This window comes from Ascaphus truei, chromosome 2 (genome assembly GCF_040206685.1).
Source record: "Ascaphus truei isolate aAscTru1 chromosome 2, aAscTru1.hap1, whole genome shotgun sequence".
Classification (NCBI taxonomy): Eukaryota; Metazoa; Chordata; class Amphibia; order Anura; family Ascaphidae; genus Ascaphus; species Ascaphus truei.
Genome location: NC_134484.1, coordinates 370,572,272 through 370,598,454, shown reverse-complemented (window position 1 = coordinate 370,598,454; position 26,183 = coordinate 370,572,272).

Genomic DNA, 26,183 nt, shown 5'->3' with positions numbered 1-26,183 from the left:
GATGTGTTAGTGCAAGTGATGTTTGTAGGCCGTTGCATGCAATATATTTGATGCATGCTTAAAATAGGCAGTAATGTCGTGTTTGTAGGAGTAAAATAAATAAAATACACAATAATATTATACATATTTATGTTCTGTACCTGTAGCTAGTAATAATTTCTCATTAGCATGTGTTACACATGTGTACTACCCTGTTGTTCCCCATCTTCGCCCACCATCAATTGCTTCCACTGCAGCAATGCATTTTGGGAATTCAAATGTAAATGACGACGCAATGGCACGTGCTATATTAGTTACTGCTTTTAGTAGGACTACAACATATATGTATATTTTGAGATATATATATATACAGAATCAGACATATACATATATAGATGCAGGTATGCTTATATTGTGAAGACAGTATAAAAAGCAGCGGAAATATGCAAAATAACTGTAAGCAACGACACGCCTAGTACAGTAATATTTCTCACCTGGTGGAAATTGTGAGGGATAAATTCCAATATCACGGTCACCAGCCAAGCCCTCCACGATGACGGGAAGTAATTTTGCCCGAAGCAGCTCCTCCAATGGAGTTAATATCAGACGTTGTGGTGTCGGCCCACCTCCAGTGCCAGTAGCATGCACGCGTTGGTCTTGTATTTTCCTTTTTAATTTTGACCTAATATCGTCAAATCTCTTGTGACAATTCCGCTTGTCCCTGACATGATTCCCACACGCATTGACACCAATGACTATTGTGTCCCACATTTCTTTTCTGCTTGATGAACTAGTCCGCCCTTGAAAAACATAGAAAATATATGAGGTAAATTAATAATAATACAAGCACCAGTTTCCTACACTGCTAGCTGTTCCAAGAGAAAGCAAACATGCTGTTTTAGGTGTAATATGTGAAGCACATGAGAATTCACTACTAAACCTATACATGTAAGCAAGGTTGCATTAATATTGTATGCAGTTATCGCAAATTGAACGCCTGAGTTTTGTAGTCCTTGTAACGCATGATAAAAAGCTGTGTTTCCACACTAATTAACATAGAAAGATATTCTGTACCCATATTTGCATATGAACAAAACTCAGATGACCTAGGATCACATGTATTTGAAGAATAAATGGAAAGGTACACTTACCTACTAAATGTCCATAGATACTGTCATAGTGCTCCAGAATCCCAGTGACAAGAGCTCTATTTTCCTGGTCATTGAAGCGAGGATTACGTGGCTTCTCCACACGTTTCTTCCGAGCAGGTTTAGGCTCAGAGCTTGGCTGGTGCTGACTGGACTCTCCTTCTTCCAATGGAAGAGACTCCAAAAGCTGGCCACCAGCAAGCACGCCACCACCAGACACCACATCAGCAACTGAGCCACCAGCAGCACTCCCACTCCCAGCACCAGCACTCCCACTCCCAGCAACAGCACTTGCACTCCTAGCACCAGCACTCCCACTCCCAGCAACAGCACTCCCACTCCCAGCAACAGCACTCCCACTCCCAGCAACAGCACTCACACTCCCAGCAACACCACTCGCAGCAACAGCACTCGCACTCCTAGCACCAGCACTCCCACTCCCAGCAACAGCACTCCCACTCCCAGCAACAGCACTCCCACTCCCAGCAACAGCACTCACACTCCCAGCAACACCACTCGCAGCAACAGCACTCGCACTCCTAGCACCAGCACTCCCACTCCCAGCAACAGCACTCCCACTCCCAGCAACAGCACTCACACTCCCAGCAACAGCACTCACACTCCCAGCAACACCACTCGCAGCAACAGCACTCCCACTCCCAGCAACAGCACTCGCACTCCTAGCAACATCACTCCCCTGAACAGTACGTTCACTCCGACGCGTACTCGCACGAGTAGCACTCCCACTCCCACCAGCATCACTCTTCCCACGCTTTGCGGGCATACTTACAGCACTCACAAAAAACAGACAACAAATGTACAGCCAATCACACGAAACACTTCCACATATAAAACAAGACAAAGATGTAAACAAAACAACAAAGGACAAAGCTCTCCCAATACACAACAAGTCTCTCAGTCAATATGCAAATCTTAAATCACCCAGCTCTGTGCGTCTCTCTCTCTGTCACTCCCAACAACACAGAGAATGATTAACAGTACACGTTGCCTTTAAATATGGCGCGCTATCCAATACATGCTTGGTTCGCCTGATTCAGCAAGATTTTTGATTGGCGAACGTAACAGCACCCCGCCACGCACGCCGATACACCTGTGTGTGATCGGCAAATCATCGTGAGAGTGGGCGGATATGTTTTCGGCTTGATTTTGAATGTATTCGGCACTTACTGCATACGGAGAGGAAAAATCGCCAATAACATGACTAATCGGTAAGCTTGCCGATTTCACATAATCGTCGCTTACTGCATGAGGCCCTTAGGATTTTTACTTTCTGCATCTGTTTGTTTGTTCCATCGGCTGATAGGAACTCTCAGTAAATGATATATGTAATTTTTTACTTTTTGACTGTTTGATATGTCCATTTTTTGTGGTCCTTTGCGATTGATTAAAGATAATTACCTTATTTAACGCACTAGTGACTGCTTTGACTTATGACAAGAGAGTGCTGGGAATGCATTATTTTTCTAAGATTTTGGGGGACTTTTAAATTGAAAATTCACCATTCCCGTGCACCCGATCTACATATAGGTTTTACTTTACTCTATTTTACATCAACGTAGTGCGGTATGTCCACTCTTGGTTTATACCTACCTTTTGTGTGGTTAAGGTTCTGTCAGGGGGGCGATTAATGAATTATAGTGCAACAGTGATCTCCAAGCTGCCTCCTGTATAGGTCCCGCTGCTCCTCTGTCTCCTGGATGAGGACGTTAGACCTTGGAAGACCCGTACAGGAGGCAGCAATGGATGCTTCTGCCTCCATTTTTATTTGTCTCCCCCCCATGATTATTCCAAGTGGTGATCATAGAGTGTATCCTTCCCTTAACCCCTTATCCCTAATCGGATCCCTAACCCCCCAAAACCCTTAACCTTAAACGCTAAGCCATTAACCCCTTATCCAGCCCCCTAACCTTAATCCCCAAGGGCCACCAGGCCAGTCAATTTTTTTGTGTGGCATTTTAAGATTAAAATTGAATGTGTTCTTTTATTAGAGACTTCTTTTGAAAATTGGCAGGATGCATGTTGTTGCCTGGCATAGTGGCAGCTCATGCCCACTGGGCATGGGAGTGCCACCATGCCAGTCATTTTTTAGTGTGCTGTTGCTGTTGATGCCCACGGAGGACAAGGACGGTCATGAGGATAAGGACAGCCTTCATCCTGGCAGGGGTAAGTGCTAGTTTAATTTACTTTATTCTGCTGATTAACTGTATGTTTTATTTTAAATGGGCAAATGCACTATTATCCATATCTGGATAATAGTAATTTTGCCCATTTCTGTACTGTATGTGCTAGGGGTGTTGTTGGGGGTACAGGGGGTGGGTTGTGTATTGGTACAGAAGGTAGTAGGTATTTTAATGTTTATTGTGGGAAGAGGGATTGACTGAAGGGTGCAGTTGCCACAAGGTGGGTGGTCAGGCCTCGGTGTGTAGTGGGAGGGGTTAACTCTTTCATTACCATAGCGGTTACTACCGTTAAGGTAATGATGGGGTTAACCCCTCCCAATCCCCACCCGAAAGGCCTAACCAACCATCCTGGGGCTATTACCCCCTTCACTCACCCCTTCTTCCCCCAATAAACCTTGTAGGCTGCCTTAACCCCTTCATTGCCTTAGTGGTTAGCCGCTATGGTAATGAAGCTGCTTACATTTTATTTTTATTTATAGATGTGTGGAAAACCAGTGCTTCAGAATAAGCCAGTCCCTTTAATATATGAGTCTGTGCTAGGACCACTCCAAATGTGCTTGTATATGCCCTAATAGGCATAAGGGACTAGTACCTAATGCTATAAAGCACCAATGAACAGTACATAGTTTGTCCCATACAGTAAGAGATAGTATGTACCCACAGGTACACCTCACTGTTAGCTTCCAGGATCCATAGGAGCGGTATCAAAGCAGCAATCAGCGGCATGCAATCCACCAGGCAGGACAACAGGAACAGATAAAAAAGGCAGTGCACTGCCTAAAAAGCAGGAGGAGGCTGACGGTGGCATAAAAACAATTGAATGAATTCATTAAATTGTTTTTATGCCACCGTGAGCCTACTCCTGCTTTTTAGGCAGTGCACTGCCTTTTTTATCTGCTCCTATTTTTATTTATAGTGTACGTGAGCAAGGGGTCTCCTGAGCTGAACAAAGTTGATATCAGCCTCGGGGACCCCCTACTTCCCGAGATACAAACACCGTTATGGGGTGCCGGTATCCATCTGCTTTCTTTATATCCCATGGTCACGTGACCCACAGGATTTTAACATGGCGGGGATACTGGCACACCATAACGGGGCCTGTATCTCGGGAAGTAGGGGGTCCCCGGACCTGAAATCAATGCGGTTCAGCTCTGGAGACCCCCTGCTACATTATTGTAAGGTTTAAAATTAAATAAAACCCCCGCGATTTCAAGTGAGAGTCACGCAGTTCGAATGACTGATTCAGCCTATCTCTTACTGCGCGTCTATTACAGACAGGCAGACCCTGGTAGGACTCACACAGCAGGAACCCCTGCTGTGTTAATCCGATGGGCCATTAAGTCTGCAACTGAATATATTGCAACTTCCACGCGGCACAACGCAAAATGTACCGAGGTAAATTTTCGAATATGGGCCGCTGCATCTGTAGGATAGTACTTGGATGGCTCATTTTCATCCCAGATGGCCTCAGTTTAAGTCATGTGGCTTAATTACATGGCTACTTAAATCACCCAAATTAACACTTCCTTGTTGTTGGAGATGGCTGGTTTTGAGTTAGATGGATGGTTCGAGATACAGATGAGGTGTAGAAGGATAGCTATTTTGATGAGAGAGAGGAGCGAGAGGAATGAAAGGCTTCAAAGGGTGGGGATTATGGTGCTCCAGCCATGGTTGTACCACCAACAAATCACCTTGGAGGGCCTGACCAAGCAGGAAATAATTAGTCGGTTTAGATTGAGCTCAGCAGCAATCTTCGTACTCTATGCCAATTTAAGAGAATATTTAGAACCTTTCACAGGCAGAGGTCGTGCAACCCCTGGGCCTTGTTAAAATTCTGAGCTCATTACATTTTCTTGCTTCTGCATCTTTTCAGACAACTGTGGGCATAGTAGGTGGGGTTTCGTAGGCAACAGTCTCACAAGCCCTTAGTCAGTTCCTATGAGCACTGAATCGACGCACTAGTTTTTTTATCCATCTCCTAGTGAGCAGACAGAGTGGCAGAAGCTCAGGGCTGGCTTTCGTAACATAGCCGGGCTACCAAATGTGATGGGTGCAATAGATTGCACACATGTTGCCCTGACTCTGCCATGTGAAAGGAAGGCGTACCGTAACCGGAAATACTATCACTCCCTTAAATGTGCAGGTTATATGTGATCCGCACATGAAAAGTGTGTGGTAGCATAATATCCTGGTTCCTGTCCCGATTCCTCTATACTGCATCGCTTATTAGTCTTCCGTGCATTTGTGGCTAGGAGATAAGATGCAGGATGACTGTTGGGTGAGTAAAAATTTGACAAAGACAATGTCCCTTTTGTTGAATGTTGCTATCACAGTGCAACTGTAATGTCAGACAGCATATTGAGCAGAGCTGTAGGCACCAGAGATCACAGATAACGTGTTTTAGAGGCGTGCTTCCAGCTGGCAGCCAGTTTGACCTTCAGCTTCCTTTTGCTTTCGGCAAACCTTTCTTTGCAGTTCTCTGTGGTCCATTTCCGCAGTCCAGAGGCAGGGACTGCATTGCGGATGTCGTCCCACATCTTGTTCTTGTCACTGCTTTTAGTCTTGACTATAAATATTTAATAAAATGTAAAGACGCTATTTTGTAAGGAGGTAAAATGTAATAACTCTATTGTAATGTGTGTCAGGGAGTGTTTGACAGATAGCCTGAGTATCTGTGGCACAACGAGAGTTGCCAGTGAGTTACAACATCCCCTTTATAATATTTAATATGGGTAGACGTAATTATTTTTTCCCCCATTTCTCTGAATTGTTAAATATTTGTCACCACCCATGAGTTATAGCATGTATGGATTTAACATATAAATGGTAGTGTGAAAATGTACAGTAAATTAAATGTTAATGTCTATATATATCTTTGTACAATACACGTCATTCATTATTGGGACACTGTACTTATGTTTTTTGTGTTCTTACCTGCTAAGCAACCAAACAGCCAGTTATAAAAATGCACCACCTCATCCACCAGGACTTTATTTTCCATGTCAGAGAAGCGCCTGTTGCGCACGCCTTCTACACGTTACTTCCGTGTTGGAGGCGTTTGAGCAGCCAGAGCATCAACCTCTGAGGCAACAGAGGTCTGCTGGTCCCCCTCTCTCCCTGTCCACTCCTCCAAGAGCCCTGTTGCTGCCCCTGATCTCTGGAGCTCCCGCTGGACTCCCCTACCTCTACCCTAACAGTTGTCCTCACCTTTCCAACACCTCCACTCCCCACACCTCCATTCCCAGCACCTTTACTCCTCACACCTCCACTCTTCTGACTCCCACATCCACTACTCTGATTCCCAGTCCCATGTTCACTCCCACGTCTTCTCCTCCCCTTCATGTCACTCACTTCCTAAAACACACACACACACACACACACACACACACACACACACACACACACACACACACACACACACACACACACACACACACACACACACACACACACACACACACACACACAAAGAGATAGAAAATAAATGACACACTTACAAACAACGTCGACCTTTGATTAGATTATCTTTTGCATGAAGACCTTGGGAGTTCTGTATTTATTTATTTTCAGTACACATCCTGGAAACCCCTCAGGTCCTGCGAGCACCCATGGCGGTTAACCTTTTTAAGTGTGTATTAAGTGCTCCTTTATTTCTTTAAAACTGGCATAGATAAACATGTGACTTTTTCTTTGTGACATTACACTGGTTTTGTTTGTTTTGTACAGATGCAGTTTTGAACAACGTCATCTGTTTATTCATAGTTCGACTAGCAATGCACTTCAGAGCAGTTCCCCCTGGCTGAAAAGTGATCATCCACAACAAAGATACATAATGATAAATAATAATAAATCCATGCATTTGGGGACTTCTAGGTTTATAAGGGATTAACGGGTTTGCTGGGTGTGCTCACTTTGGTATTGCCCCTCTCCTACTGTACTTATTTCAAATGTGTTGCAACATTGTTTAAAAATGGTCCGGAAGTCTTGTACTTGCAATTACCACAGATGCAGACAAACATGATTTATTATACTTTTTCAAAGTCAATGCTCTGCTTTCCCCCCTCTCTCTCTTGCTTAAGGGGCAATAGTTGTGCATAATAGCTGTGACAGAGTTACTAACTCAGTAGGCTGGAAAAGTGAATGGAGAGACGCTGCAGCCAGTTCACAGATTGTTAATCTCCTCAGACAGAAAGAAGCACACCTGCAGCCTGATTAAATAGGGGCTGAACTATCAGTGAAACAAGTGCTTTAAAAATCAGGAAGTTGCTCACACAAGGTGAGCTTGTTTTTCCACAGGAAGGTGGAGAGAACTCTCCCGGCTGGGAAGCCGTTGCTGTTGCTCTGGTCCCCCAGTCCTGCGAGGATCTAGGCTGCTGGGACCAGCTGGGACCCCAACCCAGGATAAAGATACAGATACAGATTGCTGCGAAGAGCTTGTTTTTCCACAGGAAGGTGGAGAGAACTCTCCCGGCTGGGAAGCCGTTGCTGTTGCTCTGGTCCCCCAGCCCTGCGAGGAGCTAGGCTGCTGGGACCAGCTGGGGCCCCAACCCAGGATAAAGATCAAGATCTCTGCGAGGCTGGACATAGCCTGCTCCCCGGAACCGTGTTCCTGTTGCTACTGGAGCGGCAAAACAGATAAGACTTTATTCTTATACGTATCGTTATCCTTTGTGTAGCATGTTTTGGGCATGACCAGATTAGCTGGCTGTCCTGTTAGTAAGGGCTCAAGAAGTGAGTTAGTGTCCCTAACGGGACTAGGCTTTAATTTTCAAGAAAGTAGTTTCTTAAAGGGACAGTGCACCCGTACTTATTTTGGTTGTGGCTAATAAACCACTAGTGTTTAAAGTTTCCCATCATGTCTAGCGTCTTACTGACCCCGCCGCGAGGCCGTCCTGCCACATAGCATACAGATTCTCCAGAGTAATGGCAAAAAAAGCGAAAAAAGCACAAAGGCCATAGAGTAGTAAAGTCTGTTTATAGAATGATAAAAAAACGGTTATAAACACTCACAGAAGAATAAGTAAATTCAGGCACTTTGGTACTTTGAATGACCTCTGGAACAGGAGTAGTCCACTCGTCTGTTGGTTGGGGTACTCAATGTCTCATCCCTTCTCCTTCACTTGATCGGCGGCATGTGTCCGCTTCCGCGTCAGATGACTCGTGACGTCAGCGCGTGTGTCGTCAATCGGGGGTTGGACTTGGGGTAGTCACTTGCTCCCCCTCCAAACTCGGCGTACAGGAGTTCTATATGTCACGCGTATTCTCAGTAGTTCAGTGCTACAGTACCAGCAACTATAGCAATGTCAGCCCTACGCGTTTCAAGGACTATGTCCTCTTCGTCAGGGGCGCTTTCATTGCTAAGTTGCTGTCGATCATATATATAGGGGTAACAATTGGATACTTACTATAGATAATTAATAAGGTGCCCTCCTAGTGGTTGTTTGCAGTATCCACATAAGGAGTCAAATCTAGTGAATACATTTCGAACTGTTAATATTTATGTGGAACATTAAGATTAATGTTAAAAAAGAGGAGAATTAATGTAATGTATACTTAAAATGCCATATTTATTATAATAAACATATTAAAATATATTAAAATCTTTGTGGATACTAAAAACAGCTACTATCACATCAAAGCTAAAACACATAACCATACATATAATAATTCTTTACATACACATGAATCGGTCATAGTAAAAACAATATAAATATCTATTTGATATGGGGAAAGATAAAAGTTTTAGGACTCTTATTCATTAATTTAATTCATAAAAATGCAGCTAAATCAATTTCCTCATTTAACCCATTAGGGGACATAGTATTAAGTTGGTGTATCAAATATGTTTCGCGTTGTCTAAGCCTTAATACACGGTCCCCACCATAATAATTAGGTCTAATGTGTTCTATCCCTAAAACTTTTAAATTAGTGGGATCTTTACTATGTTTACAGCTAAAGTGTCTAGGGACACTATGGGTCATTAATCCTTTTAGGATATTACCCCTATGTTCTAAAAACCGTTGCTTAAGGCTTCTTTTAGTCCTTCCTATGTATTGCAGGCCGCATATGCACTCCAATAAATATACTACAAATTATGTTTTACAGTTGATCAGATCTTTAATAGGATATGTATTAGAGGAATGCTTAGATTTGAATGAGGTGGCTCCATTAGTTATATGTTTACATGTGATACACCTACCACCACATTGATAGTTACCCACAATTTTAGTAGATATAGATGTACATTTTGTGTAATCTTAGCCTTTTTAAGTTTGGATGGTGTTAACAAGTTTTTAAAGGTCCGAGCCCTTTTATAGATTAACCTGGGTCTATCTGGGATTATAGGTGCTAAAATGGGGTCACATTTCAATACATCCCAATGTTTACTCATTATATTATTAATTTGTTTAGATGCTCCATTAAATTTGGTAATGAATAATACATCCTGATTTTCCCTTGTATTCATAATTTTTTCATTCTTTTTTAATGTATGTGATCTCTCCATATGAAATGCTCTCTGATATGCTTGTTTAATATTTCTCTCATTATGAGCTTTATTCAATAATTTTGTTTTTAATAATGCAGATTGTCTAATAAAGTCTTCCTTTCTATTACAGTTACACCTACTCCTTACAAATTGGCTATAAGCAATATTAGCAACCCATCTCGGTTGATGGTTGCTTGCTGCATCCAAAAAATTGTTGCTGTCCACCTTTTTATAATGGATTGTTGTGATAATCTCATTATTAATATTACTCGTTAAAACTAGATCTAAAAACACTATATCAGTGGGACTGCATTCATGTGTAAATCTCAGATTCAAACGATTCGAATTCATATAATCTATAAACTGTTTGAGTTCTAAAACTCTTCCTCACCATATAATAAGGATATCATCTATAATTCATAATTTCAATGTGAGACAATCACTTAGGATTGATACTGATAATATATCTAATGATGAAAGGATTCCAGATATAATTGTTTCAGATATCCCATTGAGTCATAGGTATTCACCTATTAGGAACTCTGAGACTCCGCTACCTAGGAGGGATATCAGAACCAATAATAGTTTGGGGTTGGGGGCAAGACCTAAAACTCATATCCCTACAACTAATGCTACGATCACCAATGTACAAAAAGCCTCTACACCTAAGGAACATTTTTTAGGGAGAACTACAGGATCACGAACCAGAAACACATATCAGGAAAAGGAAAAAGAGAGAATAGAGAGAGATCTAAGAAAAATCGAGTTCTTTCAACCACGAAAGACAAAAGGACCCCACGAAGTACCAGAAGGGGGAAGAGAGGGGGCATGAAGAGACAGAAGAAGGGGCCAATTTGGTACCCCACAACAGAAACATTAAAGGATGTTGGTATTTTTAATCTATCCTCAAAAGTAATTAACAATGAGCAAATATATGTTTTAAAGAAAGTGTTGTCCTTTGCGCCCACAAGCAAACCAAAATTATTTGATCTTTTTATTGATTTGAAGAAATTTATTAGAAAGATGACATTAAAACATCATTATTCTAAAATACAGAATCTTCATCACAGTAATGAAGAAGGCACTAATATGGAAGTTTTGAATTCTATGAATAATGTTATAGATCAGTCTCTATTAGATTTAGCAGAATTTACTATTCATGATCAATCACTAGATACATCCCCTATGGCTGATATTAATAATATAGAGGTAGGATTCAAACACACTGGTTTTACACCTAAATCTATTTTTAACCCTGTTCAGTCTAAGGGGACATTTTCAGACACATATTTCGCTTTAGTCTATAGAGATTTCAAATCAATGTGTGAACAAGATTTTCATAGTAAGGCTATGAACAACAACTTATATAGATGGGAAATTAAAGCCACAGAAGAATTGAAAAATGACACTAATATAGTGATCAAACAGGCGGACAAAGGGGGAGGTACAGTAGTGCAAAACAGGGAAGACTATGGGGCCTATGCAGAGAGCAGCGAATTTAAAAATTGGCGAGGGTAATAAAAAGTAGCTTTTTTGGAGAGTTTTATTCTCCATATGCAGAAATGTGCGAATTCTGCAAGTTATAGCATGAATGCGTGTGGCGAGTTTAAAATGGAGAGATGCGCGCTGCAGAAATGTGTTAAAAAAAAATCGTGCATTTTTTTTTCCTTTCCTATGGCCGCGAGCTCCAGCTTCTTGCCAACTTTTCTTGGCGGAGCAAATTGTAGAAAATCGCGCCATTTTATTCGCGCGAACAGCCGCTAGATGCCGTTCGCACCTTTCTGCATTAGGATATTTTTAAAACTGGCGAGATGTAGGTTCTCGCCAGCCGCGCGGCGAGATTTTCAAATAGAAAAAAAAAAATGGCGCGTTTTTCGTACCTCGCCATTTTTTGCTGGTTTTTGCGCGATTTTCTCCGAAAAATGGCGAGATTTTAAATAGCGCTGCTCTCTGCATGAGGCCCTATGTCGAAGAAGGCCTACGGTTGATAAATGACAATACAATTTACCAACTATTAAAAAGGGATCATACGCTAGATTTTAAAATAGACCTGGATATAATGTTAAAAAAGCATTCACAGTAGGTATACTCAATAAAAAAGAGTATGGTTATCTATCAATAACACATCCCAAAATTCCTTTTGTGTACCATCTGCCCAAGATACATAAAACTCTTATAAAACCTCCTGGTAGGCCGATAGTGGCTGGTATAGATAGCCTTACGTCCCATCTTTCACAATATGTGGATTCTTTTTTAAAGGAATACGTAGTTTTGCTCCCCTCTCATATTAAAGATACCACACGTACTTAACCAATTACAAGATGTCCAATGGCAACAAGATCACACGTGGCCCATATGTAATGTGGAATCATTGTATACTAACATATTACACAATAAAGGATTGTCAGCTATAGAGCATTTTCTAAAGAAGGATGTCTCTTTATCCATTTTACAACGAGAGTTTATTTTAGATAGTGTACAATTTATTTAACTAGGAACTATTTTAAATTTCAAGATTAATTTTATCTCCAAAAAAAAGGAACAGCCATGGGGACATCCTTCGCTCCAGTTACGCAAATCTAATGATGGGATATTGGGAGGAGCTTCACATTTGGAATAATAATCCCCACATGGCCAATATAGTACTATTTAAAAGTTTTATAGATGATATCCTTATTATATGGAGAGGAAGTGTTTTAGAACTCAAACAGTTTATAGATTATATGAATTCGAATCGTTTGAATCTGAGATTTACACATGAATGCAGTCCCACTGATATAGTGTTTTTAGATCTAGTTTTAACGAGTAATATTAATAATGAGATTATCACAACAACCCATTATAAAAAGGTGGACAGCAACAAATTTTTGGATGCAGCAAGCAACCATCATCCGAGATGGGTTGCTAATATTGCTTATAGCCAATTTTTAAGGAGTGGGCGTAACTGTAATAGAAAGGAAGACTTTATTAGACAATCTGCATTATTAAAAACAAAATTATTGAATAAAGCTCATAATGAGAGAAATATTAAACAAGCATATCAGAGAGCATTTCATATGGAGAGATCACATACATTAAAAAAGAATGAAAAAATTATGAATACAAGGGAAAATCAGGATGTATTATTCATTACCAAATTTAATGGAGCATCTAAACAAATTAATAATATAATGAGTAAACATTGGGATGTATTGAAATGTGACCCCATTTTAGCACCTATAATCACAGATAGACCCAGGGTAATCTATAAAAGGGCTCAGACCTTTAAAAACTTGTTAGCACCATCCAAACTTAAAAAGGCTAAGATTACACAAAATGGTACTTCTATATCTACTAAAATTGTGGGTAACTATCAATGTGGTGGTAGGGGTATCACATGTAAACATATAACTAATGGAGCCACCTCATTCAAATCTAAGCATTCCTCTAATGCATATCCTATTAAAGATTTGATCAATTGTAAAACATAATTTGTAGTATATTTATTGGAGTGCATATGCGGCCTGCAATACATAGGAAGAACTAAAAGAAGCCTTAAGCAACGGTTTTTAGAACATAGGGGTAATATCCTAAAAGGAGTAATGACCCATGGTGTCCCTAGACACTTTAGCTGTAAACATAGTAAAGATCCCACTAATTTAAAAGTTACAGGGATAGAACACATTAGACCTAATTATTATGGAGGGGACCGTGTATTAAGGCTTAGACAACGCGAAACATATTTGATACACCAACTTAATACTATGTCCCCTAATGGGTTAAATGAAGAAATTGATTTAGCTGCATTTTTATGAATTAAATTAATGAATAAGAGTCCTAAAACTTTTATCTTTCCCCATATCAAATAGATATTTATGTTGTTTTTACTATGACCGATTCATGTGTATGTAAAGAATTATTATATGTATGGTTATGTGTTTTAGCTTTGATGTGATAGTAGCTGTTTTTAGTATCCACAAAGATTTTAATATATTTTAATATGTTTATTATAATAAATATGGCATTTTAAGTATACATTACATTAATTCTCCTCTTTTTTAACATTAATCTTAATGTTCCTCATAAATATTAACAGTTCTAAATGTATTCACTAGATTTGACTCCTTATGTGGATACTGCAAACAACCACTAGGAGGGCACCTTATTAATTATCTATAGTAAGTATCCAATTGTTACTCCTCTATATATGATCGACAGCAACTTAGCAATGAAAGCGCCCCTGATGAAGAGGACATAGTCCTGGAAACGCGTAGGGCTGACATTGATATGGTTGCTGGTAGCACTGAACTACTGAGAATACGCGTGACATATAGAACTCCTGTACGCCGAGTTTGGAGGGGGAGCAAGTGACTACCGTAAGTCCAACCCCCGATTGACGACACACGCGCTGACGTCACGAGAAACCTGACGAAGAAGCGGACACACGCCGCCGATCGAGTGAAGGAGAAGGGATGAGACATTGAGTACCCCAACCAACAGACGAGTGGACTACTCCTGTTCCAGCGGTCATTCAAAGTACCGAAGTGCCTGAATTTACTTATTCTTCTGTGAGTGTTTATAACCGTTTTTTTTATCATTCTATAAACAGACTTTACTACTCTATGGGCTTTGCGCTTTTTTCTCTTTTTTTGTCTTTTTTCTATAGATCCTACCGGTCCTGAGGTTAGTTCCGGTTGTAAAGAAGCAGCATAGCCATACTTCATCTGGTACTGGACTCTGTATTTGGGAACACACGATGTGACTATATATCATTTATTTACCTTATTAACCCTTTAGTACTATGTTTGCATTTGTCACTGTGTAACCCTTTCTTTGTATTTATTTATTGGTCACTAAGTAGGAGCGCCAGCTGACACACCTATTACTAGAGAGTGGAATACCTATCTTCTTTTATCTGTGTCAGCCAATCCTCTATTCTTGTTATCTCCAGAGTAATGTTAATACTTGTGGCTGCAGCATATCATTTACATTTTAAGTGCCATAGAAACTTAAAAAAAAAAAAAAAAATCAAGGTCAGACACAAATGTTGCTACCATGGGCTGCAGCCATTCATAACAAAGCAATGCATTGCTGCCCCTTCTGACAGAGGAGGTGTTTATGCTGCATTCAATGATTAACAGAAAGAAATACCTTCCGCACTGCATGATAATACATTACTATAATATATCTTTCATACAATTCCATCCTCGCCGCTCAAAGTAATAGGCCCAACCAGACAGGTTTACAATGTGAATGCATATCTGCACCTACTATCTGTTTTTTTTGGATGGAGTTTGAGGCCATTAGAGTTAGATTACTGGAAACAGCAGTGGGTAGTGTTGTTGTTGCCCAGGCTCAACTAGGGTAGCCAGGTGGCTTCTCCAAAAATACTGGACACAACAGTGAAAGGGAAGACGCGCTCGAGATAATTTGGAGGGAAGGTATGTTCGAAAGAGGAAGTAAATCCTGCGGGGGTGCTACTAACGTCCTGTAGATGTAGCAATATATGTAAGTCACCCAAAATAATTAGGTTGAAAGACGAGATGGACCTTCTATATGATGCAGGCTGTATGAATCCCATAGTAGCCCAGTGTTGTGTGGTACAATCTTGTGATCCTACTGAGTCTATTATATGAAGGTGGAGGGGGGAGATACTAAATATCAACCAACGGGGATCATATCAGCATACCTTAGATCCGTGGCACTCCTCCCCTGTAGTCCTCCGGTGTTTCCTCCTGCTCCGTGCAGCGTAATAAAGCTGGCTAAGTTCCACACCGGCAAAGATGTAGATAAAACAGCTTGCAATAAGTTTAGTAGGATATACTCACTGAACTGTTCGTCCGTTCTCCAAAGCGTGCATCAAATAGAAAAAAAGATAGGGTTGAGCACTGCAAGGAAATCGGGCTGGAGGCTGGTTAAAATGAATTATTTATTCGGCATCTAGCCAAACCACATACAAACAAATTGTAGCCCTCACTCATTCAGTACTCTTGGATCTCGATAGCTATGGACATATAAACAGATACCGTATTACCCGATTATTGGGCAACCATATAAGGCGCCCCCCTAATTTTCAGTGTAATTAATTTTTTTTATGTATTTTACACTATATACCGCAATATATAATCTTATCTATAAATAATATTTTGCCTCCCTTTTAATTTAATCCTTCTTTTTTAATAATGAGTTTGCTAACTTACCTGCTAGACCTTGTCCTGTGTAAGCTGCTGTGTTGCTGTGCAAGCTGCGTGCACAGACAGCTGCTGTGTTGCTGCCTTACAAAGGATTAAAAGGAGAGCATGTGCTCCTTTCGGTCCTGTGTAAACTGTTAACACAGCAGCCGTCTGTGCATGCGTGAGTGGGAGCGCATGCGCATGAGCAGGGTGGCTACTGTGTTGCTGCCTTACACAGGAGCGGATGCGCAGACTGTCAGCAGGAGAGCTAGATTATAAGGCGAGCATGGACTTTTCAATACTCAAGGTCCTTAAAACCTTGCCTTATAATCGGCCAAAACCGGTATATGGGAACCACTAACGTGTAGTCCGTGAGATGTCTCGAAGGGCTTCGCCAAAAAAAATATGTAATGGCAAATCCCAGGCACTATAATGGGTTCATGTGCTCGTGGGGGGACTGTTTTCTTACTAAGGCCCCGAACTGCAGTTAAGCATGGGTGGTATAGCTGTCAATTACAGCAGAAGATTCCACAAAAGGTTGGAACCACTTTTCTGTAGCACTAAAAAGATGAAAGAAGCAGTACATGTTCTGGAGTTCCAACATGACACATGGAAATTAACATTTTGTAGAATCAAAAAGGCTGCATCTACTTACTGCCAAATACAAGACCTACAAGCTAATTCATACAAATTGTATTCTACCATTGCATGGTAGTATGCGTCTATGAACAAATTAGCCAAGCAAGGGTCTGTGAGATTAAAAAACAAGATTGTACCCCACTCTACGCTCTCACATCCCCATTTACTCTCTTATCCCCATCTCTCTCACCCCTGCTCTCTCCCCTTCCCTGCTTTCTCACCCCCCTGCTCTCACACCCCTCTCCCACCCCTCTCTCACCACCTCTCTTTCTCAGCTCCTGCTCTCATACCCCCCACTCTCTCAATCCCTCTCTCTTTCTCACTCCCCACTCTCTCTCTCAGCCCCCTGCTCTCACCCCCCTGCTATCAACCCCCCCTGCTTTCAGCCCCACATTCTCTCTCACCCCAACTGTTCTCTCGCACCCCTGATCTCTCACCTCCCACCACTCTCTCACCTCCCTCCAAACACTCATCAACTAGACTTTCTTCAAAGAGTCTCAAAGCACCTGACCGCAGTTTGTAAGGGCCTGTTGATACTGTGCATGGACTTTAACCTAGTATTGAACCCAACCCTAGAGAAATCCAGCAACCCACCCAAAAATAGGCAATAAATTAGACAAACGGGACTGCAGTGATCAGCATTGATGTTAATGTCCGGACGCACCGATCAACCAGCTGATGTTCCTCTTCTACAACTCTCCGGCACTCTGGCACCAGCCAATGGGAAGACACTCTGCACAGCCTCACGTGACCTCTACGCGTTTCACAATTACGTGCTTCATCAGGGGGTTACTTTGGAGGCTGTCCGCGCGTCTTTTAACTCCTATGCCAATTCCACACAGCCGTGTTACACGGTTGGCGCAGGAATCAACCAGTGAAAATAGATGACAAATATGCATAATAACTAAAACCACAATACAATAATATTATATGTTGGTGAAAGAAAAATAGATAGCTAAATAGTCCCATACTCAATTACTAAATATGAACACAAACAAAAAGTGAAACATAATTAAGTAATACTATTCAGTGTGTTCTACAAATATATATGTACTCTATATAAAAACATAACACAGAAAGTACATTTAACTCTTTTTATGTGTATAGTTTTCTATGTGATAGCGATATGAAGTGATACAATATTGAATTGACTCTGAAAAGTGACTGAAGCAACCAATATAACTCATAATAATATAATCAATATATATTAAAAAGTGATATATAAAAAAACAAGGTGATCAGAGTGAGTCAATTTAATTATAACTGACTATAATAGAAAAAAACATATGATTTACGCATATAAAACAATAATGCAATTTAATACATATACATGTACATGCAAACATTAGTATACTACTTAAACCTGTAAACTGATGATCCATTAAGGATACATCATATAAATGAATTAAAGTAGAATATTATCCAATGGCCATATAATCTTTAAAAACTGGTATCAATACACTACCGACACGTTTAATTCGAGCACGGCTAGCACCGCAAGCCAGGGGATGCCCCGGCGTGCTAGCCGCACTCCCTCAGCGTGCCGCGCATCACCGATGCGCGGTCACGCGTCATCGGGTGCCTGCGCCCCCTGCACGCGCGTCCAGGGCTCCCCGAGGGAGCCCTGGTGTCCCGCGATGTGGGGGACGGCGGCAGGGGGTTCCGGGGGACCCGGCGGACCCGGCAGCGGGAGGGAGAGCGCCCCGATCGGAGGGCGCTCTTCCGCTGCTTCGGCGCGCGCCCGGCACCCTCCGGCGCGCGCCAGGTTACTGCTGCGGCCGAGAACGGGCAAATGCTCGAATAAACTCGGCCGCAGCAGTAGGAATATAAAACGACTCGGATGCAAAGAACAGACAATATTAAACGGACCTATTTTGGTATATATGTCCAAAAAAAGGGAACCAAACCATTATTTTAAAAACGTTGTAAGTTCTACACGCTCATTAAAATCCTCTGGATGTTTTGATTTGAATGTATAAATCCAGAATTGTTCTTTTTTTAATTAGACATATGTCTCTATCCCCCTGTCTCAATGCATGCGGTATATGGTCTAAAGTCTAAACCCATACATTTAACTTGAGTAACAGTTATGCATTTCCTTGAAGAGCTTTAACAAAGGGGTCAATGGTAAATTCTTTTCTATCATTTTTTGAATATTGTAATATTTCTTAAGTGCTCTAATATTCAAATTTTTAATGGGTATTTGGTCTTCCCAATGTTTTGTAGCCAACAACTGCAGTCTATTACATATACCACATATGTTGTAAGACAATTAATAAAGCACTTCAAAGGATGTTCAACTTGTGTAACTGTCGATATTGCTTGTTTCTCTGTTCTCATGTGCTTGCACACCTTACACCTGCCACACCTGTAATTCCCTACTATTACCAATTTGGTTCTAATGCTTATAGGTTCTTCTTTTTGTACCTTTAATTGGCTCAGAGCAAGTATACTTTTTAATTTGGAGCCCTTTTGAAGATGACACATGTTCTGGGTTTCAGTAACGGACCCAATATTGGGTCTAGCGCTAGAATTTTCCAATATTTGTTCAGCACTTTTTAATAGGATTGTGGGCTCTGTTGAATTGTGTAATAAACATCAGTATTCCTCCAAATGTGCCCTTCTTCTTTGTGTCTAATGTGGATTGGACTGGTATTGCAAAAGGGAAGAATGTTTCACCTTTTTAAACCTTTATCAAAGATTGATCTATTAAATCTTCATTGTAGTCTTTGGACAGAAATCTGTTCTTAAGAAATTCTGCTTGTTGTAAAAATTACTGATAATTGTTGCTGTTTCTTTTCAGTCTTAAAAACTGATTATACGATATGTTATTGATCCATTTAGAATCATGGCAGCTGTTTGGGTGGAGGGATCAGTTCACATTGGTGTCCTTAAAGTGAGTATTTGTATGTATTTGATCTTCAAATATAAAGATTTCAAGGTCCAGAAAGTGGATATTTGTGGTGTTGTTAATCCCACTGAACTTCATATTCCATTGCTTGTCATTAAGGACACAAACGATCAAATAAGACTTCTCATCTCCATCCCAGACAATCAGAATGTCATCTATGTACCTCCTCCACAGTTTCAACTGCGGAGGAGGCATACTAGTGACCAACAGGGATTCCCACTGGCCCATATACAAATTGGCAAACGATGGGGCAAAAGTGGGCCCCATCACTGTACCTAATATTTGAAAATAATATTTGGATTTGAACATAAAATAATTGTGGATCAATAAACTCAATGGATTTGAGAATTAATTTAGTTTGTACAGATGGCAACCGTTTATTGGACGTCAGGAAATTTTTTATAGCTTTGCATCCCTTAATATGGGGGATGCTGCTTTATAAAGCCTGTATGTCACGGGTAGCCATCCTGTAGTTACCGTTCCAGTCAAACTGTAACGCTCACGCTGCCCACAAACAAGACAATACCCCGGCACTGAGGTGGAAAGATATAACACCACACACCCGCAGCAGCGGAGGCGTGCCTGGAAGGCGGATAGTTTAGCGTCGCCGGGTCTGGGTTGGAGAGTATAGGAGATGCGGTATACTTTCCGAGTCCTAGAGTTGGAGATGACAGGATAGTAAGGGTCCGTAAGCCATGGTCTGGGATTGTAGAGAGCAGAGTAGTCCGTGTCCATATGCCGTGTTCAAGTGTAGGAGAGATTGCTGTAGTTGAGGGTATGCCAAAATAATTCAGAAGGGTCCACAAACTAGCCAAGTCGGTACACAAGAGGTTAACTGCAATGGAGACAGAACACTGCACAACTGGAGTGAGCTTCACGAGGCTACATAGTGTTATGCTGAGCAAACCATTGGAGGAAGCAGGAAGTATATAAAGACAGGACAGACCAATGAGGACAGGGGGTGGAGCGGAGGTGTGGCTCCAGCAGAGCTGGGATAGGCTGCAGGTAACAAGGCAGGGAGGAGAGACTTGCCACACAGCTGGGGATCGTTTCACGTCATCGCGTGTGCGTGCCGCTCAGGAGAGATTCGCGACACGTTCGGGAGGCGGGACCAGGTTCCATGTGGCAGCTAGAAGAGCTGCGGGTGCGCGCGCGCTCTGTAATGAGAACAGGGGAGCGTGCATGGGCAGGAACAGTGGGCGCGGCGGCAGCAGCAGCAGGTAAGGAGGGAACATGCCGCAAAGGACGTGTTCCCCGATTCCTTACAGTACCCCCCCCATTGAGGATCGGCCTCAGGACGATTCCTATATGGCTTATTTGGAAACCTGGCATGGAACCGCCTTAGTAGTCCCGGAGCATGGATCTGGTGAAGTGGTATCTATGAGCGTTCTCTGGTCTGAAACCGGTCCAATTAACTAAAAATTGGACTCCTCTGGAATGTCTAGAATCAATAAACGACTGAATCTCAAACTTTTCCTTTCCCTGAACCATGACCGGAGGTGACCTAGACGTGACGTCGGGGAATCGAGAGCTTTGAAGAACAGGCTTTAACAACGAGACATGGAAGACTGATGGTATCTTGATCGATGGAGGCAGTTGAAGGTGATAAGCCACAGGATTGACCTGTTCCTGAATGCTGAAGGGATCCAGGAATCGTGGAGCCAGTTTCATCGTAAGCGTCTTCAACCTTATATTCCTTGAAGATAACCATACCTTGTCACCTGGCCTATATTTGGGTGCCTTTTGGCGATGGCAATCCGCCTGTCCCTTCTGTCTGAGGACTGCCTCCTGAAGGTTTATTTGAATTTTGCTCTATGAGTCTTGAAGAAAATTTACCCTGGAGTCTGCTGCCGGGACTCCAGAGAGATTGGATGAGATAGGAAGACGGGCTGGGTGGAAGCCATCATTTAAAAAGAAGGGCGACTCCTGGGGGGACACGTTCCTGTGGGAATTGTGAGCGAATTCAGCCCATGGGAGTAGATCCACCCAGTTATCTTGTGCATCGGATATGAAACACCTCAGGAATTGTTCAAGAGATTGGTTCGTTCTTTCTGTCTGACCGTTAGTTTGTGGGTGGTATCCAGAAGAGAATAGAAGCGAAATGGCCAGTCTTTGGGCAAAAGTACGTCAGAAGTTAGGAACGAACTGTGATCTGCGATCGAAAACAATAGAGACTGGAACTCCGTGGATACGGAAGATTTCCTTCACATAGATGTCTGCTAGGGTGGTAGAATTATTGGGACCTTTAAGTGGTACAAAATGAGCTTGCTTAGAAAATCTATCTACAATGACCAGGATGGTATTCATACCGTTAGAGAGTGGAAGTTCGACAATAAAGTCCATAGAAATGTGTGTCCAAGGACGATCCGGAATAGGCAAAGGGCGAAGCAGACCAAATGGCTTGTTGTGAGTGGATTTGTTTCGAGCACAGGCTGAACAGGAACTAACAAATTCTTTAATGTCCTTCAACATGTTTGGCCAATAAATCATGTGTCTGATTACATCTGAGGTTCTCTTGGTACCTGGGTGACCGGCAGATTTAGAGGAATGACCCCACTCGAGGATCTTTTGGTGGAATGGTGGAGATGCATATAAGCACCCCTCCGGCACCTCAATACCCTTAGGAATGAGTGTTTGAGACTCCAATATCTTATCCAATACGTCAAAGGAATTAGCTGAAAGGATATACTTAGAGGGAAGAATGCTCTCAGGGATATCTTCAGATTTATCTTCGCTGACGAATTGATGGGACAAAGCATCGGCCTTCAGATTCTTGGTACCAGGAATGTATGAGATAATGTAATTGAACCTTGAGAAGAAAAGGGTCCAACGGGCTTGACGAGAACCAAGACGGCAAGCACTCTCAATGTTAAATACATTATTACTGTATGATCCGTAAGGATTGAGAAATGGTTTTCGGTACACTCCAGGAGGTGTCTCAATTTTTGTAGGGCAAGTTTAATGGCCAAAAGTTCTCTATTTCCAACATCATAATTTTGTTCTGTAGAAGAGAATTTCTTAGAGAAGAATCCACAGGGGTGCAACTTATCCTGGGGAGATCGCCTTTGAGAGGTATGGCTCCTGCTCCAATATCCGAGGCATCTACCTTCAAAGTAAAAGTGAGAGTAGGATCAGGATGACGTAAGATTGGGACGGAAACAAAAGCCTTTTTGGGCAAGGCTAGGCATGCTTCAGGGGGCCAGGAAGAGGGATCCGCTCCTTTCTTAGTCAAGGCAGTAATGGGAGCCACAGTGGCGGAGAAATTACGGATGAATTTACGATAATAATTGGCAAAACCAAGGAAGCGCTGAATCGCCTTGAGAGAAGTGGTTTGGGGCCAATCTAGAACGGCTTTACGTTGATCAGGATCCATCGCGAACCCTGTATCAGAAATAATGTACCCTAGGAACGAAGTATAGGTCTTGTGGAACATACATTTTTCCATCTTGGCATAGAGATGGTTCTCGCACAGGCGAGAGAGAACTAACTTAGTGTGCTGAATATGTTCCAGGAGGGACTTTGAATAGATGAATGTCATCAATGACGAAAATGTTAAGGACATCACGAAAGATTTCATTCACGAGCTCCTGGAAAACCACAGGTGCATTACAAAGTCCAAAAGGCATAACTAAATACTCGTAATGGCTGTCGTGTCTATTGAAGGCCGTCTTCTATTCGTCTTCTTGTCATATAGGTATAAGGTTATAAGCCCACGGAGGTCCAACTTGGAGAAAATGGTAGCACCTTGTAAGCGGTCGAAAAGTTCCGAAATAAGGGGCAAAGGGTAGCGATTCTTCAGAGTAATCTTGTACAAACCTCTGTAATCAATACACGGGCGAAGTGACCCATCCTTCTTCTTAACAAAAAAGAACCTTGCGCCGGCTGGGGAAGTGGAGTTCCTTAGAAAGCCCTTCTTTAAATTCTCTTGAATATAATCGGACATGGCCTTAGTCTCCGGGAGTGATAAAGGATAAGACCTAGCTTTGGGAAGGATGGCACCGGGCTAAAGATCAAGAGGGCAGTCAAAGGGTCATTGAGGGGTCAGAACCTCAGACTGGACCTTATCAAATACGTCAAAAAACTCTGAATATATTACATTCTTACCTGCCCTCATCTGCTAAAAATGAATAAAAGTACTTTTTTTTGCATTGACTATGCATTTCTAGAGTCGTGAGTAACCAATTTTGGTGCACTTATCCTTATTTTTCGGGGTACTGCAACTTAATCACAGGAAAGTTGTTAATAAAATGTTTTGAAGCCCCTGGGCTCTGGATTTCATTATAACAGAAAAATGCGACATTATACCCTAATCACGCTAATATATGTAATGTGTATTACAATATTTTCTTTTTTTCAACAGCGATTTTGCTGGCTGTGAAGCACAAGATATATGAATGTAGCACCTTTTCCACCACACAAAGTGAGATCATATAGCTACCGGTGTATTCTGGTGCTGTTACATACCTGTTTGGTAGAACAAAAGGCCTGAGATCTCAGTGATGGTATAGGGAGACATCAGGACAGGCTATCGGGGATGGTTAGTCAGTCAGCGCAGCGCCTCCAGCCCAGGAGGATCCTGGTGCAGCCAGGATGACCCTCATAGTCAACTCTTCTTTGTGTTCACAATCCAGACATCACAACAGAGAGGGTATAACTGGAGTTTATTAGGTGCATCATAGATATTACAGGTTCCATTCCCTGAAGGCAGTAGCCCGGGCTTGATGCCCTAAGCACCCCTCAGCATACCTTACCCCCTAACAGGGCATGGCCTCAGCCCACACCTGTCCAGGAGAGACTTACTGCTGCATCCTCATAGCAGGTAGGGCAGCACAGAACTAACTCCCAGAACCCTTACTCTAACCTCTAGAGGGAACCCCCCTCCTTCCCAAGTAAGCCGGCCTCCTATCAGTCATAGGCCCCAATATAATACCAGGCTACTCCTGAACTTTATTAGGTAACACACACATAACGATACAACCAGGCCCTGCAGGATTTGTTCCCAACACTGCCCACTCTTTATGGCACTTACAATGCTAAAGGGGACAGAGAATTAGTAGCCCAAGGGGACTTGGCTACATGAATATAAGATTGTATTATTCTACTCTGTTTCAGTTGTAGAATTTCTCCTTTTGGAAAGTGCATGTGAATTGAAGTCACAATGAAAGATGATGAAAAGATTACAAATAGCTATGTGGAAATTGAGATGTTAGCGCATTAGTGGTTTTCCTTAGTGTACAAAGAAGCCCCAGTGTACATCCAATATGACAAATGTTATATATATATATATATATATATATATATATATATATTCATATATATTCATATATATTTTTTCTATTACAGTATGCATGGGTCATTTTGTTAAATCCAAAACATGTTAAGCTGGCCACCACCTCAAGTTAGACCCTTTCAGCAGGCTCCTACACAACAGCAGGTTCCTACATTTATATTTCCTCCACTACATGGAGAAAGGATGAAACAGATGTAAAGAAAGAAAACAAGCCCCTATTAGGTGCGTTCAATACTAGTAGACGGAGAGGAGTGTAAAGGTGACAGAATTAAAATCTAACTTTTATTGTAAGTAAGTAAAATAATGGAAGGTAGTATTACAAAGTAATTTGTATTAAAATGACTGAGGTCAAGTGCCCTAAAAAATTGAATAATAATAATAATAATGAAGTGCAAGAGAGAAATATACTTCTTAATCTTTGGGGCATCTTTATTAACTGTTGTTTATTTGAGGTCATTTTCCCAGTGGCATTCCAGCTGGTGTCATTAAGTATATAATAATATTCTGCTGTGGATTTAGCTTTTTAATCTGTTTGTGTATTTCCATTAGTAATTTTCGTTTGCATGCAATTCTGAGCTGAAGCTTTTGCTACTGCTGATATTTCCATCGGAGAAAACTTACAGTCCGTCAGCTTTTTTACAGCGGAAATAAAGAAAGGCATAATTGTTACATTCCGTGCTTTGCAAAACTTCCGTAAAACAAATTACCCTGTAACTTTATGTAAAAAGTCAGGCTAACAAGGAACACATTGTTTTCTTTATTCATTATTTGTTCGTGGTTCTACAGTTCAATGATAACAGATGAAAAGTTGTGTAACAAATATCCTTGTAGAAAGGTTTCAATTCATTCCAACACCATGCTGTATGTAATGTCAATGGAATACAAATGAAGTCCCGATGGGTTGATCACCTTGTCTGCCCTGGGAGACTGAAGTCAAACCATAGTGAATTAATTTATTAAAAGGTTAATGTAAGCTATTTCTGAAGAATTACAATAAAAGAAAATGTTAAAAAGTTGCCCTCAGCATCAGAAAACTTAGCAAAGAATCAAACCCTTATAAAAAAAGGGACAGAGAATTATTTCCTCGCACATGAAATTGAGTGAAACCACAGAGAATCATGCACACTTTCTTGCATAAATTATACCCGTGTAGACTGCTTTGAATTAAAATTTAAATGAGTGAGACATTCCTTGTACCCTCTTCCTCGCTTTACTCTCTCCTCCATCATGCCCTGCTCCTCTTTGCATTGTCTCCTCCCCTCTCTACACTACACTCTCTCCTCTCCATCTCATCTGCCTCTTCCTCTCCTTGCTGTCTCTGTTTCCTCCTCCAACTCACCTTGCTGTCTCTCCTCCCTTCTCTTAGCACTCCCTCC